Below are 18,134 nucleotides of genomic sequence, written 5' to 3'. Positions count from 1 at the left end.
ATTTTGGAGCCCCCAAAAATAAAGCCTGACACTGTTTCCCCATCTATTTCCCATGAAGTGACGGGACCAGATGCCATGATCTTAGTTTTCTGAATGTTGAGCTTTAAGCCAACTTTTTCATTCTCCTCTTTCACTTTCATCAAGAGGCTTTTGAGTTCCTCTTCACTTTCTGCCATAAGGGTGGTGTCTTGTGTGCAAATGTCTTGTTGGTAACAACAATACAAAGAAGGTGAGAATTTAAATTTCCAAATTATTCCCTATTCAAAACAAAACATGAACTTAGATCACTTTCTTTCTCATAATAAGATGACATCTACCTTCCTGGTCAATGCATTCTTGTGTTTGAATGTTCAGTCACACTTAATTCCTCAAGATCAAAAAAAAAAAAAAAAAAATTAGGCCACTGGTCTTCTACATTTTTTACTTTCTGGTACAGAAACAGGGTGTTCCTTGTGTTACCTATAAGGGAAAAACTGCTTTTGTTTTATAAACGGTGTGTCAACTCTCAGAGAGAAGACTTGTTCTGTACAACTGGTACTCTACATGGTATAAATCCAACGGGGAGGATAAAGGAAAACTACTTGTCTCCCTACACCTCTACCCGCTGGAGCTACAAAGAATTAGTATGTTCCCTCTTCTTTTCCTCTTCTGCTTTACAGTCCTTAATTTAATAGTACAATTAATCAAATGTGAAATAATTTAACTCTTAAAGATTTTTGGCCCATAAAGAGGAGGACATAACTAGCTCCATGTCCATTTCTGATTGTGACCGAGAAAATGGCTCCTTTAAAACAAGCATGGCTGAGGGCAGGGGGATATCATGCTGAAGAGAACAGCGCCTCCCTGGTGGCTCAGATGGTAGAGTCTGCCTGCAGTGCGGGAGACCTGGATTAGATCCTTGGGTTAAGAAGATCCCCTGGAGGAGGAAATGGCAACCCACTCCAGGATTCTTACCTGGGGAATTCCATGGACAGAGGAACCTGGCAGGCTATAGTTCATGGGGTTGCAAAGAGGTGGACACGACTGAGTGACTAGCGTATAGCTATCAGTAAGGAAGTAAGACTTTTATTCTTCTCATCTCTGGGATGAAATCAGTTCTGTAAAGTATATGGCACACCAGAGAAAGTGCTAGAATGTAAGGGCTCCAAGCAAAAGCTCTGAACCAGACTGCTGACCTGTCAGCCTGGTGGCCTTAAGTGCCCTTAGGAGCCTCAGTCCCCGCACTGTTCTACCACCTACCTCAGGGCAGAGGATTATGGTGAGGAGGACATGAGGGAACACACAGGAACCTCCTGGCACTCAGGAAGCAACTGTTGCTACTGCGTGGTAATGCTGCTATGCATGCATGCCTGCTAAGTTGCTTCAGTCGTGTCCAACTCTTTGTGACCCTATGGACCGTAGCCCGCCAGGCTCCTCTGTTCACAGGATTTCCCAGGCAAGAATACTGGAGTGGGTTGCCATTTCCTCCTCCAGGGGATCTTCCTGACCCGGGGATCAAACCCGCATCTCTCGCATTGGCAGGTGGGTTCTTCAACACTAGTGCACCCAGGAAGGCTATACTGCTATCATTAACTCAATTACTGCTCTAAGATGTGTATCTGCCTTTACCCTCAAAGGTACTAAACTCCAACAGATCCCATGATTACTAAGTTCCTGCTTTTCAGCTCAATTTTTCTTTCATGTTTTCAAGAAAAACCAAATATAATACAAACACATTGCAAAAAATATTTTTAATTTTTTTCTCTGAATCAAAAATAGCAAATCATTTTAGAAAAGTTGGGAAAACTCAGAAAAAAATCAATCACTCAAATTTCTGCAACACAGAGACAAATACTAATAGCACGCAGGCAGGCTTCTTCCACTTTTTCCCATATATGTTTTAAAATAACTGGAATCATGCTGTTTATAGTTCTATATCCTGCTTTTCTCTCATACTTAACTTCATTTTGCGTGTACTTTCCCATGTCAAGAATTCTCCAAAAGCATCCTTTTTTATGACTCCAGACTTTTCCATAAAGTGACCATTCCCATAAAGTTAAAACATTTAGATTGTTTCTTTTTTCCCCCAATAGGCATCACTATAATTAACATATTCATATCAAATTTTGGTCCTCATCTCCAGTTCTTGGTCAATACAGATACCTATAACCAGACCAAGGATTGTATCTCTTGCCAAACTGTTTTCCAGAAAGTTTGCCCCAGTCTGCCTGTCTGCCAGTCCCATCGTGAAGGCAGAGCAGTGACCATACCTATTTTCTTTTAATTCCAAGTAAACAGAGACCCCAAAAATCTGCAATTATAACACACATAGAAGAGATCTGTAAGTACAAGATGCTTCTGACACTTCTAATTTGTATGAGATCACTAGTAACCCATTCATCATCAGGTATGTGACTGTGAACAAACTTGTACAAGTTAAAAATATGATCCCACACATTCACATTTGTATATTAAAGTCCTGAGAAGTACCTTATAGATAGAGACTCTCAAATAGTTTTCAATTTATTAAGAACTGTGTGGGAGAAAATAAAATTAAAAAAGAAGAACTGAATAGGGGAAAAGAAAATCTGTGAAAAAGAAAATTATGCCTCAGCATATGAAAAAGGGGTCTGTACAACATGTATGGAGTGGAATGCCATTTCCTCCTCCAGGGGATCTTCCAGACCCAGGAATCGAACCCGGGTCTCCCGCATTGCAGGCAGACGAGTTACAGTCTGAGCCACCAGGGAAGCCCACAACATGTATGTAAGAAAATATATCTTCCTTGTATACACGTCAAATTATAACCACTTTAGCTAAAGTGGCCATTTTTAAGCCTTGTGGCTACTAACACCAGGCATATGCCAACAGCCCACTCCCGCAGCAGTTAAGAGGCCCTTTTCCTCATCTATCAAAGGTTTTATCTGCATTCTTCAACTGACTGCCCAAAGTGGAATAAATTCCCTATATGTCAGTAGCATTAAAGTATTTAATGATATCAGTCCATTAAAAATAGTATTACAAGAGAGGCACCCATCAGTCTTCCACCAACAAACTTAATAAGCATTTTTGAAAACTAAAGACCTAGTGATACTTTAAATGACCAAGCATTTAGGTACACTATTCCCAGTGAAACAATTCCCTTGAAGTGAAAGCCACTCCGGCTGAAGATGCTGATTTCAAGAATCTAATAATCTTGTATTAATGCAGTGCTGACTTTCATTTGTACACAATCAATTTGGTACTGAACAAAGAATCCTTTTTAATTGCCCGTGGCAATTAACAGTACTCATTTTCCTTTATCTTACTCTTAAGTAGAGCAGGCTGAAATAGAGAAGCCTTGGTTTTGACCTTTCTATCTCTAAATGGAGACAGGAAGAAGTACCATGCAACAATAGTATTTTACACTTCAGGGGGCTATTAGCTGTAGCTGGGAAACATTCTTGCACCTCAACATTGTTTAAGAACTTTTTGAATTGGAATTTAAAAAAATATATATTATAGGGAGCTCCATACAACTAAGTCAAGGGGCAAAGCATATTTTCATATATACATTTCTAGCTGCACAGACAGTTTTCTCAGAATAAAATCTCTCAATTAGGAGCTATTCAGACACTTTTCTATTTGCCAAAGAAAAAACGGATTTAAGGCCACTCCATAACCAAACATTTCTACCTTATTTCTGTTAGATAAATTTACTTATAGTTTTGCTACCTCAGGTGTGAATCCAGGTCAGAAATAAAATGCTCAACTTCTTCAATACTGACTACAAAGATAAGCTGGTACTTGTGGCTGGGATTCCTTTTAAAATATTGGGATATGGAACCTGATGCTGCTCAGTCTCTGAATATGAGAATCTTTCAGATTACTATGGGACCGCCTCCGGAACAGCTAGAAATTAGTAAGAATAGTCTATTCAACATTTACTTCCCTCACCCCACCCCATATTACATATATAGTTAATTGTTTATAACTGACTACAATTCCTCAAGGAATTGAACTACAGCTTATTCTTATAGCCCAGAGAGGCAAGACAGTCTAATAAAGTAAAGACAGATTTTAGAGTCAGACAGATATGGATTCGTAACATGAGCTTACCATAAATTAGATCATATATTAGTTGCGTAGCCCTGGTCAAGACATTTATGATATGTGTGCATGTGTGTGGCTGTGTGTGTGTGTGTGTGTGTATAGGGATTAAGTGCTGAGCAGGAGGGCATGTCAAAAACGTCGGGGAGATGTGTATACTAACCGTAACGGCCACTTTTAGGCTTGAAACTCTTTAAGCGGCAGGCATGCCCCCCAAAAAGAAAAAAGTCTTTGGCAGCAGCATGGCTTCAGTCAGCAGTAGTGAGGGCACAGGTATTTAGGTAAGACTGGAAATGATGGAAACCAACTAGTATAATCCCTTCATTTTCCTCATGAAAAAACTGCAGCCCAGAAGTGAAATGACTTGGCCACAGTCACACAGCTGGTAAGCGGCAGAGCCAGGGCTAGGACCCAGGTTTCTTCATGATCAGTTCAACATTCTTTACCATAGGAAGCTGTCTTTCAATTATTCAAGTTTGATTACCAAGCACAAGTATTACAATGGTGACCAGCAAGAGAACAGTTTCCAAAAAAGAATGCAGACACTAAGGAAGCAGAAACAGTCTGAAGCACCTACAGATGCACAATGCACCTCACAACTGCTGCAAATTTCACAAAACGACAACGTGTCCATCCCAACAAAGGAAGATAAAGCACACAGGCAAGGCTGCCTACTTTTGACTAAAACAAATATCACTTTCCTGTGAGGATGCTTCACGGCTGGTTCTCTGCTAGTACATCAAGTTAATGGTGTCTCTGAACATCAGCAAAGCAAAGCAATGAAGATGAGCCTGACAGATGCCCAATACTATTTTCAAGAACTCCTCATAGACCAAGTCTGATAAAGCATTCTATCAAAAATTAAAAAGAAATAAATTTGGGAGAAGATGAACATGAAAGATTTGTTTGCATTTCTTAATACCAGCAATTCAAGTGCTATTCAAACCACTGCTATTTGAGAGCCTAGGTCAACAATGACTCAGCTTGAAAATTTTCATACTGTTTTTTAGGAGGTATATGGTTTCAGTTATGTAGTTAATACAATCTGGATGCTCCTTTCTCCCCAAATTATAAACTACCTTCATGCGAATGGCTGAAAAAGAGGCAAGTGTTTATTTTATATTTGAAAAAACATACAACAGGGGACTTCCCTGGTGGTCCAATGGCTAAGGCTCCAAGCTCTGAATGCAGGGGGCCAGAGGTTCAATTCCTGGTCAGGGAACTAGATCCCACACGTCGTGACTGAGACCCAATGCACCCAAATAAATAAACAAACAAAAACAAATAAATATTAAAAAAAAAAAAAAAGAAGAAGAAAAAGCATACAACAGAGATAACGCAATTCATTTTACGGTATCCCCTGGGGAAAGAGCCCCCTGCCCCACCACTGCCTGGCCCATTCTGGGTCACAGGATTTGATGGGGGCAGGACGGGGTTGGGGGTGGGGGGGTTAAGAGTAGTACCAAGAGGACAATCCCAGGTGTCCTGTCGTCTGTGATCCAGAACAAGAATCTACAATTAGAGCTGGTTGGCACACAAGACTTCAGGCTGGGAATGAGAAGCCCAGAGAGGTAAAGCACTTTGTCCAAGAGTCCATCTAACAGGTTGGAGCCTAGACCAGGTCTCCTACCTGTATGTCTGATACTCTTTCAGCTACGACAGGAAGCCTTGTCATCATGCCCCTTGCAAGCTTTCCATTTCCCCAATATAACTGAGGAGGCTAGACTAGGCACTGATCTTCAAACTGCTGTTTCAAAGCCAAGGGTTTCTGCTGGTCACTTCCCTCTTCAAACAGAGACTCTCCAAGGTTATTTCATATAGTGTGGAAAAGCAATTTTAAGTGACTGAACTGGAAGGTCAATGAACTGTCACAGAGACTGGGTATATTAACACACTGTTTACACTGTCAGTGGGTGAATGACAATAGTCAGAGCACATTACCACCAAAAGGCCCTACAGGAGGCCCAGCACCTCTCAGAACAGCACAGCAGATGGAGGAGGGGAAAGCAGGCAAGACTAGAGGGAGATGACCAGGCTCACCTTTTCGATCTCCAACTGCACTGGCCCAGTGCATTTCCTCCTTATATACAGACTGACCACACCTGTGAGGCTGTAGGTCACAGTCACCTATACAACCCTCACACTCCCCAGACTGTCCTTTGTCAACAAGTCACCATCAGGTCCATGGATATGCACACAGACAACTCCTTCCATGCGTCTAGGATCAAGAAAAATGATTGTTTTTGTGTGTGTGGCCACAGGCCTTATAGCCTATGAAATCTTAGTTCCCCAACCAGGGGTCTGCACCCCTCTGCAGTGGAAGTGTGGAATCCCAACCCCTGGGCTGCCAGGGAATCCCAGGAATGACTATTTTATCATCCTTTTATTGTCCTAAATCTTTGGCCTTCATCATGGCAAGAAAAAAGGGGCAACAGATAAGGGAGGGCGGACATAGCCAAAAATTAAGGCTAGTATAAAAAAATGAAGACAATCCTAATCAGGCCAGTAATAACAAAGATTTTCTAAGCAGGGCAAGAGCCCTTGAAGACACATTACTAGGTTGAAAACAGTCACCTACTGCCTGCCCCCACTCCACACCCCACCCCCAACTGGCACATTAAATGTTCCAGAAGGCCAAGGCTATCACCTCAGATTTCTGCAGCACCCAATTCCATCATGAAAACAAATGCTGATACAGGGGTTGGAGCCTCTGTCACCATCAGAGAAATCTGACAATCTCTGGAACATCAGTTCCCAGTCTCAGAAGAAAAACAGCTCTTTGTTCTTCTGTCTCCTCTCCTCCTATTATGTAAACTTAGGCTCTGGGCACGCAGAAACTTCCTATGCTGCCAGTGAAGTGAAAACCTGGAACACAAATTTAAGCAGTATTGCATACACAGTTGTTTTTATTCTTAATCAGCTGTCACTTGCACATTAAGAATAAAAACCAAAACAACTATTTATACCAACATAGGCAACATAAAAACTCAAATAAATTCAGAGAATTCATCAGAATTCTTTTCCTCAAACGAACAGAAATGAACAAAAATGAACCAAAACCTTCAAGTCAATAATGGTGAAAACAAATGTCAAAGATAATTTACCAGATTCTGCTTGTCACAAAATTTAAAGTCCTGAGAACTTAGGCAAAAGGAGCCATAAGGATCTACTATTCATTCCCTCTCACTGTCTCATATACAAATGCCCTAATGTTTGATGAGTCAGTGGTCTAATTCTGTAGATGACAACGAATGGTTTTTATTTCACATGTATTCATACAGAACTATTTCTAAATTTAAGCGGTGAAGTAAACAAAGTTTGATCATAGCTCAGTTAAGAAAGTCCTTCCAGTAAATGCTCCTTCACAGCTGGATGGCTGCTTTAATATGCAATTGCCCTAGGGCACAGGGGGGAAAAAAAATCAGGCTTCTGATCTACTTAAGAAATAAAATAAATGAACCTAGAACATGCAAAAGGTTCCCTCTTCCAAATTAAGGAAGGAGAATGCTTGGATGGTTTTCTGTGAAACCACCTCTTCCTCTGAATGAATTTCCTATATTCCACCTCCGACAGAAGATCACTGGAGAAAACAGCTCAGGGAAAGGCAGCAAGGTACATTTTTCAGGTAATAAACCAAAAATCCAATCATATCAGCCCGTCCCTGGCACTCATTTCTCTACCAAATCACGGCGGTCAAAAGGCCTGGGAGTGTCAGGGCCCATCCACATACTCCTGGTTCACCAATGAGTTCCCTCCTTCTCCCAAGCATGCAGCTACATAGAGGAATTCAGCTTCTGCAGCTGGAAGCGCCTGCAATACCAGAGGGCAGAAATCTGAGTGACACTTGGCACTCTCTGTTTCAACAAACAACCGCAAAGAGCTTTCCAAAGCCAGGCCCTCACCATTTTGAAGACCAGGAAGCTGAATCCTTCCTGGGGCAGAGGTGAAAAAGAAACAAGCCCACCTTCCTTCAACCCTTCCCAAAGGTCACAGAGCAAACCAGAGGCCATCAAGGAAGCCAAGCAAGACTGGCAGCTTCTGCAGACCCAGAACAGTAATCACCAAGTGTGGCCATAACCTCTGTGGGGCTGGGGAGAAGTTGAGAACTGGCATTTCTCCAGCTAAAGGCGAAATAAAAATAGGACTTGTCAGCTGGAAAACACAAACAAACAAAAAAACACACTAAGTTCTCCTAAAAGATGCTGGCTTGGAGGTGAAAGGGGGAGAGGGTACAACTGCCTCTTTATGATAGCTGAGAAGAGGAGGGAGGCAAAGTGAGAGAGAGAAGACTGACCTGTGAGCAGCTGCATTCTCCTTTTCCAAAGGACACAAAACTGCAAAGCCTCAGGACTCAAAGGGGCGGGGAAGCAAAATGGGAGTGGGAAAGAAAAGCGGGGCAATGGAAAGAGAACTACCTCCACCATCACTTCGCTTGGTCAAAGTGGGGGAAATAGGGGCGACACTCCCCGACTCGAGAGAGCACTTGTTAATCAACCAACCCCAGCTATTTACCCAGATCTCACAGGATCCCTGGAGATAAAACCCTCAGAGTCAGAGTGCTGAGCGAATCTGTAGTCTAAATGTGAACATAAGCATCCTAGGCCCAACCCAGTCCCTTCCTCCCCAAAGCTGTGAGATGGAGACTACAGAAAGGCATACCTGAAGAGGTGAAGTAACCCGGTGGGGAACAGGCAGGTCAAGAGAGGAGCTGGGAGAAGCAAATCTGATAGGAACTACAAGGGAAGAGAAGCAGTCTAGCAAGATACAACAGGAAAGAAAAGATGAGGGAGAAACCCAGGCAATGAAGACCAGAACTGCGAGAGGGATCACAAAAGGGACGGAGATTCTAGTCAAGAACTGAGACAGCTTCAAGAGGAAGCTGGGCTGAGGGGAGTGACAGGTAGGAAGGCTTGGGGAAACATCTCTATACTGAGCAGACCCAGAGGAAGGAGACTCAAAAAACCAGGTAAGAGGCAGGGTAAAAGGGGGAGGACCCATTCAAGAAAGGAGAGAGTGGAGATTGAGGGCTGAATCAAAATGGGGTGGGGGGAGAAGATCAGGGGGAAAACTTAGAATTGAGAGGCAACAGAGAGGCGAGGCAGTCACAAGATGACCAGACTTAAAGGGGACCACTTCAAGAGGAGACAGCAGTAGGAAAATTAAAATGGGTCCAAAACATAGGTGGACAACTGTGGACAGCTCCCAAAGGGGCAGAGCTGGGAGGAAAACATTAGAGGGGATGGGGTGGAATTGAACAAGTGCCAAGAGCAGGTGTAAAAAGGATCTGGGGCAGGTCTGGGATGCAGAATGGGAAGGGAAGGGAGGTGATGGATCAGAGAGAAATTCCCAGTCTTTCAGTAAGGGCCCAAATAGAGAGGACATGCCTTGGAGAAACAGGCTGCAAGCAGGTCTTCAGCAAAGAAGAAATAAAGGGGAGACAGGGCAAAGGAAGCGGGAACAAATGAATGCAACGGCTCCAAAGAGGGCCAATAAGGAGGTGGGGGAGAGAAGAAACCTCAACCGAGGACTGCAGGGCGTCAGGCTGCGGCGAGGCTGAGTTAGGGAGAAAGGTCAGAGAACTGAACGGCAGGAACGAGAGAGCTGCAGGGTCGGAGAAGGGGGTGGAGGCTGCTTCAAGGAAAGCCAAGTCAGAAAGCAAGCAGGCTGGAGGGCACCGCAAGATCTTAGACTGGACGAGGGGCAGAGTGGGGAGGCAAAAGGGTCTGGAAGAGAGGCAAGGATCTGAATGGCAAAAAATGGAGTAAGATCGGAGGGGAGGAGGCGAGCATGGCGCGTTGGAGTCCAAGAGGGGGCAGGGGACTGCATCGAGATCGGCAGGGGTCAGAGTCCAGGGGTATCCCATGGGGAGCGGGGCCGGGAGGAGGCGGCAGGTTTTGTCAGTGGGCAGTAGGGCCCAAGAGGGACGTGGAATTAAGCCCAAGGAGAAGACCTGGGGGCAGTAGTGCCAAGATGAACAGGGTCTCGGATGAATCACCGAGGAGGTGGAACCGCAGGTCCTAGACGGACAGCTCCTGGGGGTGCAGCAGCGGAGGGGAACAGGACATAGGGGACGGACCCAGGGTGCTGAGAGCGGGATCGGAGGAGGCAGAAGGGTCACGAATCTGAACGTGGGGGTCCAGAATTCAGGGATGCGGGAGGGTCCCAAGAGCACTGCAGAGTCTAGGGGTGGGGGGGGGGGGCGAAAGGCATTACTGAGGGGCGGAAGAGAGAAGGCGGAGGCGCAGAATTGGGAGCAGAGTGGCTGGAGTCGGGGGGTGGGGGGAAGCCGAGGCAGACACGGAGATCTCAATGGATTGGAGGGTGGGGGCAGACGCGGCGACAGCAGGGCTGCGGCGGGCAGGGGCAAGTCCGAAGGGCAGGCGGGCCCCGGCTGGCCGGGCCGCAGCGCGAGGCGGCGGGGCCGACGGAGCCCGGGGGCTGGGGGGCCGCTCCCTCCCCTCCCCCTCCGGCTCCTCCATTGTTCGCGGGCTCCGGGCCCCGCCGTCCCCGCCTCCCCCTGGACCCCGCAGTGGGGCGGCGCCCGGCCTCGCCGCCCGGGCCCGCGAGCTCGCGCACTCACCAGCTGGGCGCCCTCAGCGCCGCCCTGGCCTTCGGGATCCCGGCAGCGGCGACGGCGGCCCCGGCGCCATGTTCTGCTGCTCCTCGTCCAGCGGCGGCTGAGGCGGCGGCGGCGGCGGCGGCGGCTCCGGCGGCGGGGGGCCGGGCGGACCCTCCCTCGCGGGCTCCCTCCTCCGCCTCCTCCACCTCCTCCCGCCGCTCCGCGGCTCTCCCTCGGGGCGGGGGGGCGGGGAGGGGAAGGGGGGAGGGGCGGGAACCAGGGGGAGGGCGGACCAGCCTCTCTCGCTCGCTCCCTCCCTCCCTCGCAATGGCGGCGGCGGCGCCTCCTTCCTGCGGCCGCCGCTCCCGCGCGCGCTCCCCCTCTCTACTGCGCGTGCGTGGCGCGGGGACCGTTGCAGGGGGATAACGGCCCCTGAAGCGCGCGCCGCGAGGGGATAACCGGCGCGTGGCGGGGAGAAGCGAGAGCGCGTGCGCGCCCGAGGGACTCACTGCCACCGCAGCGGCCGCGTCCAGGGAACCGGCGCGGAGGGCGCAGTGCGCGTGCGCTCTCTTCCCCCCCGCACCCCCCCCCCCCGCAACACACACACACAAAATGCCGCTACTGCGGTGGCTGCAGCGCCAGACAGAGCGCGAGACCCGCGACTGAGCAGAGGACTGGAGTGGACAAGAGCGCGTGCGCGGGTAGGACTGCCAGCCGCTGCGGCTACTCGCGCGAGGCGGAGGGAGTGGTCCTCGAGAGGCGCGCGCACCCTTGCGCGCACCAGAAGCAACCAAAACCCTTCTCGCGCCGGCTCTTGGAGAAAGCGGGAGGGGAGAGGCATGGCCCGGCTTTGGGGGCGGGGGCGAAGGGCGCGATCCCGCTCGCGCGGGACCTGACCAGCCAATAAGAGGCAAGGGGAGGTGGGTTTGCCGCGCGAGCGCAGCCCCCGGGATAACGGAGGAGGAGAGAAGGAGCGACGTAACGTGGGGCGGTGAGGCGGGGCTGAGGAGGAGGGAGTGCACCCAGTGGGGAGCTGATTGGGGGACACGGGGAGGCGTGGCCCTCCCCAGCCCAATAGGAGCCTCGAAATTCGTCGTTCCGGAAGAAGGGGCGGGGCTGCGAAGCGCGTGCTCTTTTCCCTGGCAGCGAAGAAAATTTGCAGGCAACGCGCGCATTATTACAAGTTGCTTTGGGTTCCGTGATCCCCAAATCTCGGGAGACGGGAGAGGGCCTGGTCCCGCATACATCCCTGGCCTCCAAGTCAACATTGTGCCAATGACTGCAAATCAAATGTCAGTTTGGGCGCCCAGAGGGGAAATAGTAGTGATGGGAAGGGGCACCGCTGTAACCCCTGAGTTCCTTCCTCTGAACTGAAGAGGGGTTCCTCTGGGAGCCCTCCGGAAGTACGGATCGTGGAAGATGAGTGTTCTGGGAACCCAGTCAATATTTAAGGAATGCATGAAGAAAAGCTATGTTTCTTATTGCATTTTTCGTTTCTTTGCTCAGTCTCTTCATCTTAAAAGTAGAATGACAATCTTATCTCTTAGTAAGATTTGTTGGGAGAATTGAATGAATTCTACTTGTGCTGAAAATCATGCCTTGCTCTATAAACATTGATAAAATTACATGCGGTCAAATTTTGTTTTTCGGTGGGGTGTTTTTTTTTTGGAGGTCATTGCTTTTTAAAAATTGAAGTATAGTTAATTTACAATGTTGTGCTAGATGCGCTCAAATTTTAAAGCATCTCACTAAATAAAGATTTTCTGATTAGTGGAAGTTTGTTTTCTAGCATTGTGGGCGAAACAAATCCAGTGCCTGGGCCAGATTTTCTCTACATGTCACTGCAAGCCCTGATTTGTAAGCGATTTTGAAATCTATTACTTGAGAAAACCAGAAAAACCTGGGGAGAAGGGACATCGGATTCCCCTACCTCAAATTAATATGTGTTTATAACTCCAATGCAGTGTTCTAGGTCCTTTGAATATTGGGAAATTTTTGAACTGGCAGCACCTAGAGAAGAGAGAAGCCTGGGCTCACTCTGGATCCAGATGCCCCTCCTCCCTTCTTTTGGAGCCTATCAACTCTGCCTTATTCAAGTCTTGCTTGAGGTCACTTCCTCTGGGTGGCCTCCCAGATTTGACCTGACCCCTCATACTTTATAAAAATGGGCACTTTATGCAGGCAACATTCTAAAGCACTTCAAACATTAACTCACTTAATCCTCACACTTTACAAGTAGTTTGGGGTTGTTATTATTCTACTAAACTAAGGCACAGAGAGGTTACACAGCTAGTGAGTGGCAAATGTGAGATTTAAACTCAGACAACAGGGGTCAGATAGTCACACACTTTGTTCTTTTTCATAGCACTCCATCAGGGGTTGAAGTTCTGTATTGGCATCACCATATTATGTGGGAACCCTCTGAAACCAGGAACTCTGGCTAGATTCTCAGTCTGAAAGATGACCCACACTAAATACTTGCTTATGAATAAATGAATGAATCCAGTGGTGAACAAAGGGAGTGATGGCCGGCACTGAGGGCATGGTAGCCAAGACACAATCCTTGTTTTATAACTAACTCTAATCCTCTTTCAGATACTAGTTCAGATGTCCCCTCTTCCAAGACGCCCTCCCACAGACTGTTTCCAAATTGGGAAAGGAGTAGTCAAGGTTGTATATTGTCACCGTGCTTATTTAACTTATATGCAGACTACATCATGCAGAATGCTGCCTGGATGAAGCACAAGTTGGAATTAGGATTGGCAGGAGAAATATCAATAACCTCAGATATTCAGATGATACCACCCTTATGACAGAAAGCGAAGAGGAACTGAAGAGTCTCTTGATGAAAGTGAAAGAGGAGAGTGGAAAAAGCTGGCTTGAAACTCAACATTCAAATAACTAAGATCATGGCATCAGGTCACATCACTTCATGGCAAATAGATGGGGAAACACTGGAAGAGAGAGACTTTATTTTCTCGGGCTATGAAATCACCGCCGACAGTGACTGCAGCCATGAAATTAAAAGACGCTTGCTCCTTGGAAGAAAAGCTATGACAAACCTGGACAGCATATTAAAAAGCAGAGACATTGGAGAAGGAAATGGCAACTCACTCCAGTAGTCTTGGCTGGAGAATCCCTTGGACAGAGGAGCCTGGTGGGCTACAGTCCATGGGGTCCCAGAGTCAGACACAACTGAATGACTGATACATACACAAAGTTGAGGAGATGCTTGATGGTGCAAGGGTACACTTTATCTACTCTCCCATCTCCTGCAAGAAGCAGGATGAGGCAGGCAGCACCTGGGAGGCAGGATGGCTCGCCCCCTCCCCCATCCCTCCTGGAAGTCTTGGGGCCTCAGTGCCTGCAACAACTGGCCTTGGGCAAATGAAAGACTAAGTTGTTTACTGGAAAAAAAAAAAAAAAAAGCAGAGATATTACTTTGCCAAGAAAGGTCTATGTAGTCAAAGCTATGGTTTTTCCAGTAGTCATGTATGGATGTGAGAGTTGGACCATAAAGAAAGCTGAGCACCAAAGAATGATGCTTTTGAACTGTGGTGTTGGAGAAGTCTCTTGAGAGTCCCTTGGACTGCAAGGAGATCAAACCAGTTAATCCTAGAGGAAATCAGTCTTGAATATTCATTGGAAGGACCGATGCTGAAGCTGAAGCTTCAATACTTTGGCCACCTGATGTGAAGAACTGACTCATTACAAAAGTCCCTGATGCTGGGAAAGATTGAAGGCAGGAGGAGAAGGGGATGACAGAGGATGAGATGGTTGGATGGCATCATCTACTCGATGGACATGAGTTTGAGCAAGCTCTAGGAGTTGGTGATGGACAGGGCAAACCCATGTGCTGTAGTCCATGGGGTCGCAAAGAGTCAGACACCACTGAGCCACTGAACTAGGCTTGCACAGCACCTTTGGGTCCTCCAACCAAGCCCTGACCACCTTGGGTTTCCAATATACTGATAGGTGTTTCCCACCAGACTGTGAGCCCCACGAGGACAGGACTCAATTGAGGCTGTCTCAATTGATGCTAATGTTCCTAGCACCTGTCCAGGCACAAGGCAGGGGCTCAGGCAGTGTTTCTGTGGATGAAGGAAGAGAACCATCAAGGAGGGCCTTCCCAGCTCTGCATTTCTTTCCAGTGCACAAGAGAGCGGGTGTTAGCTAAGCAAGCCAACCACCGGAAGCGGGTTTCCCTGGGGGCAGTCGCCTCCCGCGCACCCAGCTAACCTCCACTGCAGGATAAACAGATAAGCGAGAAAACATTTAGCTGACAGAGGTGCCGACTGTCAACGCAGGCCGTTGTCAAGTTGTCAAAATTTACCCAGCATGGCTCTAGAGGCCCAAATAGCTGGGATTGGATTCACTAATCGTGGAGCTGGAGTAGGTCAGAAGAGGGACCCGAGAATCTAGATCCGCATTCAAGAGATGCACAGATAGAAAAGTCTGCAAAAGAGTTTTGCGCAGAGTGTAAATGCTAGGGCATATTCTCTCCATTCCTCCGAGTCTGAAAGAATCAAAGGGTGGGGACCAGGTCTCAGATTGACCAAAGAGTCAGTGAGCTCACAGCGCCGCCTACAAACCGAACTGGGGAAGCTGCAGCTAGCGGATGCTTCTAGGGATGTCCGAGAAGGGTGAACTCTTCTGCCATTGGCCGGAAGAGCAGCCAATAACGAGGAAGGAACAGGAAGCGGGGATGCAGGGATTCACTGCAAAATCCCAGCATGGTGGGTACAAGATAAACGTCTGATGGAAAGATCGATGATGAACATCCCAATTTCTATCAGCTTTACAATGGAGGGAATTCCCTGGCGCTCTCAATCCCTGATAAGGGAACTAAGATCCCACAAGCCGTTCCGCTGGACCAAGAAAATAAAATAAATTTTTAAAACTTAAAAAATAAAATTAAAAAGAGACAGATCCTGGACTTTCCTGTCAGTCCAGTGGTTAAGATTCCACGTTTCCACTACAGGGGGCGCCGCTTCGATCTCTGGTCAGAGAACTAAGATACCACATGCCACACAGCGTGGCCAAAAAATAGAAAGAAAAGATTGATCCTATTTTTTTCTTATTAAAAGTCTTTCTCTTTTAATTAATCAATTTATTTTAGTCCTGAGGCATGGCATGTTCCAGACCAGCGCACCCTGCAGGGAAAGTCTTGATAGATACTATGTTTTAAAATGGAAATATAACACACATGGAACAACAGACTGGTTCCAAATAAGAAAGGGAGTACATCAAGGCTGTATATTGTCACCTTGCTTATTTAACTTATATGCAGAGTACATCATGAGAAACGCTGGGCTGGATGAAGCACAAGCTGGAATCAAGATTGCCAGGAGAAATATCAATCACCTCAGATATGCAGATGACACCACCCTTATGGCAGAAAGTGAAGAAGAACTAAAGAGCCTCTTGATGAAAGTGAAAATGGAGAGTGAAAAAGTTGGCTTAAAGCTCAACATTCAGAAAACGAAGATCATGGCATCCGGTCCCATCACTTCATGGGAAATAGATGGGAAAACAGTGGAAACAGTGGCTGACTTTATTTTTCTGGGCTCCAAAATCACTGCAGATGGTGACTGCAGCCATGAAATTAAAAGACGCATACTCTTTGAAAGGAAAGTTATGACCAACCTGCTGCTGCTGCTGCTGCTAAGTTGCTTCAGTCGTGTCCGACTCTGTGCGACCCCATAGACGGCAGCCCACCAGGCTTCCCCATCCCTGGGATTCTCCAGGCAAGAACACTGGAGTGGATTGCCATTTCCTTCTCCAATATGACCAACCTAGACAGCATATTAAAAAGCAGAGACATTACTTTGTCAACAAAGGTCCGTCTAGTCAAGACTATGGTTTTTCCAGTGGTCATGTATGGATGTGAGAGTTGGACTATAAAGAAAGCTGAGCGCAGCAGAAGAATTGATGCTTTTGAACTGTGGTGTTGGAGAAGACTCTTGAGAGTCCCTTGGACTGCAAGGAGATCCAACCAGTCCATCCTAAAGGAGATCAGTCCTGGGTGTTCATTGGAAGGAATGATGTTGAAGCTAAAACTCCAGTGCTTTGGCCACATGATACGAAGAGCTGACTCATTTGAAAAGACCCCGATGTTGGGAAAGATTGAGGGCAGGAGGAGAAGGGGACAACAAAGGATGAGATGGTTGGATGGCATTACCAACTCAATGGACATGGGTTTGGGTGGACTCTGGGAGTTGGTGATGGACAGGGAGTCTTGGCATGCTGTGGTTCATGGGGTGGCAGAGTTGGACACGACTGAGCAACTGAACTGATAACACGCATACTAAGAAGAACACAAATCACAAGTGTACAGTTCAATGAATATTCCAAAAGAACACGCCCCTGTAACCAGCACCGAGGTTAAAAAAAAAAAAAGAATATGACCAATCTCTGAGAAGACCTCCCTCCATGTCCCTCTCCAGTCATTGATTTCTATGCCTTTTTTAGTTTTGCCTGTTTTAATATTTTACTTAAAGTGAATTAAGTTACCTCTTTTGATCAACATAGCTCGTTGGATTTACCCATATTATTTTAAATAAATGGAGATTGTTCATTCTTGGTGCTGTGTACTATTCCACAGAACGAAGGCTCCAGTATGTATTTGCTTCCCCGGTAGCTCAGCTAGTAAAGAATCCACCTGTCCATGCAGGAGACACAAGAGACACGGATTCAAACCCTGGGTCAGGAAGATCTCCTGGAGAAGGAAATGGCAACCTACTCCAGTATTCTCGACTGGAAAATTCCATGAGCAGAGGTGCCTGGTAGGCCATACAGTCCATGGGGTCGCAGAGTCAGACATGACTGAGCGCAAGCACATGTGCGTGAACACGCACCCCCCCACACACACACACACAAAATGTACTTACTCATTCTACTGTTGGTGAGTAGTTCCCACTTTTTGGCTATTATGAATAGTGCATGTCTTTTGGTAAATATGTGCACTCATTCCTGCTAGGTACGTGCTGAAGAGTGGAATTGCTAGTCATAAGGTGTACGTGAGTACTCTAACCAGTTTCCCAAAGTGGATGCTATTTATATTCCTAGAGACATTTAGAAAAATTTCAGCTGCTCCATGTTTCCCCAAACACTTGATACTGTCCAATCTTTTTAACGTTGGCCATTCTAATGGCTGTGTAGTGGTGTCGTTGTGATCTTAATTTGTCTTTCCCCAGTGATTAATGAGGTTGAACATCATTTCCTATATACATGAACCATCTGAATAGCAGCTTTTGTGAACTGCTATTCAAATCTTTGCCCATTTTACTGTTGCTGTATACTTTTAATTATTTTTAATACCTAATAATACATGAATTTCTCATCCTTGAAAAAAGTACTCCAGCTAAGATGGAAGCTCCTTGGGCAACCCAACCCCATCCTCTTGCCTCTCCCAAAATGTGTTGTCTTCTAGACTTCTCTATATATTTGCCTGAATGCGAGTATTTTGTTGTGACCGCATATGCACTGGTTGACTCCCCCCCATCAA

General features: G+C 46.7%; 1 protein-coding gene across 5 annotated transcripts in view; it reads right to left on the bottom strand.

Annotated features, from left to right (window-relative positions):
- The window catches only part of ARHGAP35 (Rho GTPase activating protein 35), a 115,032-nt gene extending 104,285 nt beyond the window's left edge, over nucleotides 1-10,747 (bottom strand). For 3 of the 5 annotated variants that reach the window (XR_003591585.3, XR_009596227.1, XM_004015332.6), the window contains exon 1: nucleotides 10,649-10,747. The gene's annotated coding sequence lies outside the window, so the exon portion shown is untranslated. Of the gene's footprint in view, nucleotides 1-8,362; nucleotides 9,891-10,648 lie in introns of those variants that run through there. The other 2 variants (XM_060398142.1, XM_060398141.1) reach the window with 2 other exon arrangements.
- Between the last annotated feature and the right edge of the window lie 7,387 nt (nucleotides 10,748-18,134).

This window comes from Ovis aries, chromosome 14 (genome assembly GCF_016772045.2).
Source record: "Ovis aries strain OAR_USU_Benz2616 breed Rambouillet chromosome 14, ARS-UI_Ramb_v3.0, whole genome shotgun sequence".
Taxonomy (NCBI): domain Eukaryota; kingdom Metazoa; phylum Chordata; class Mammalia; order Artiodactyla; family Bovidae; genus Ovis; species Ovis aries.
The sequence above is the reverse complement of the archived record's forward strand: the minus strand, read 5'-3'. Positions and strand labels throughout refer to the sequence as shown.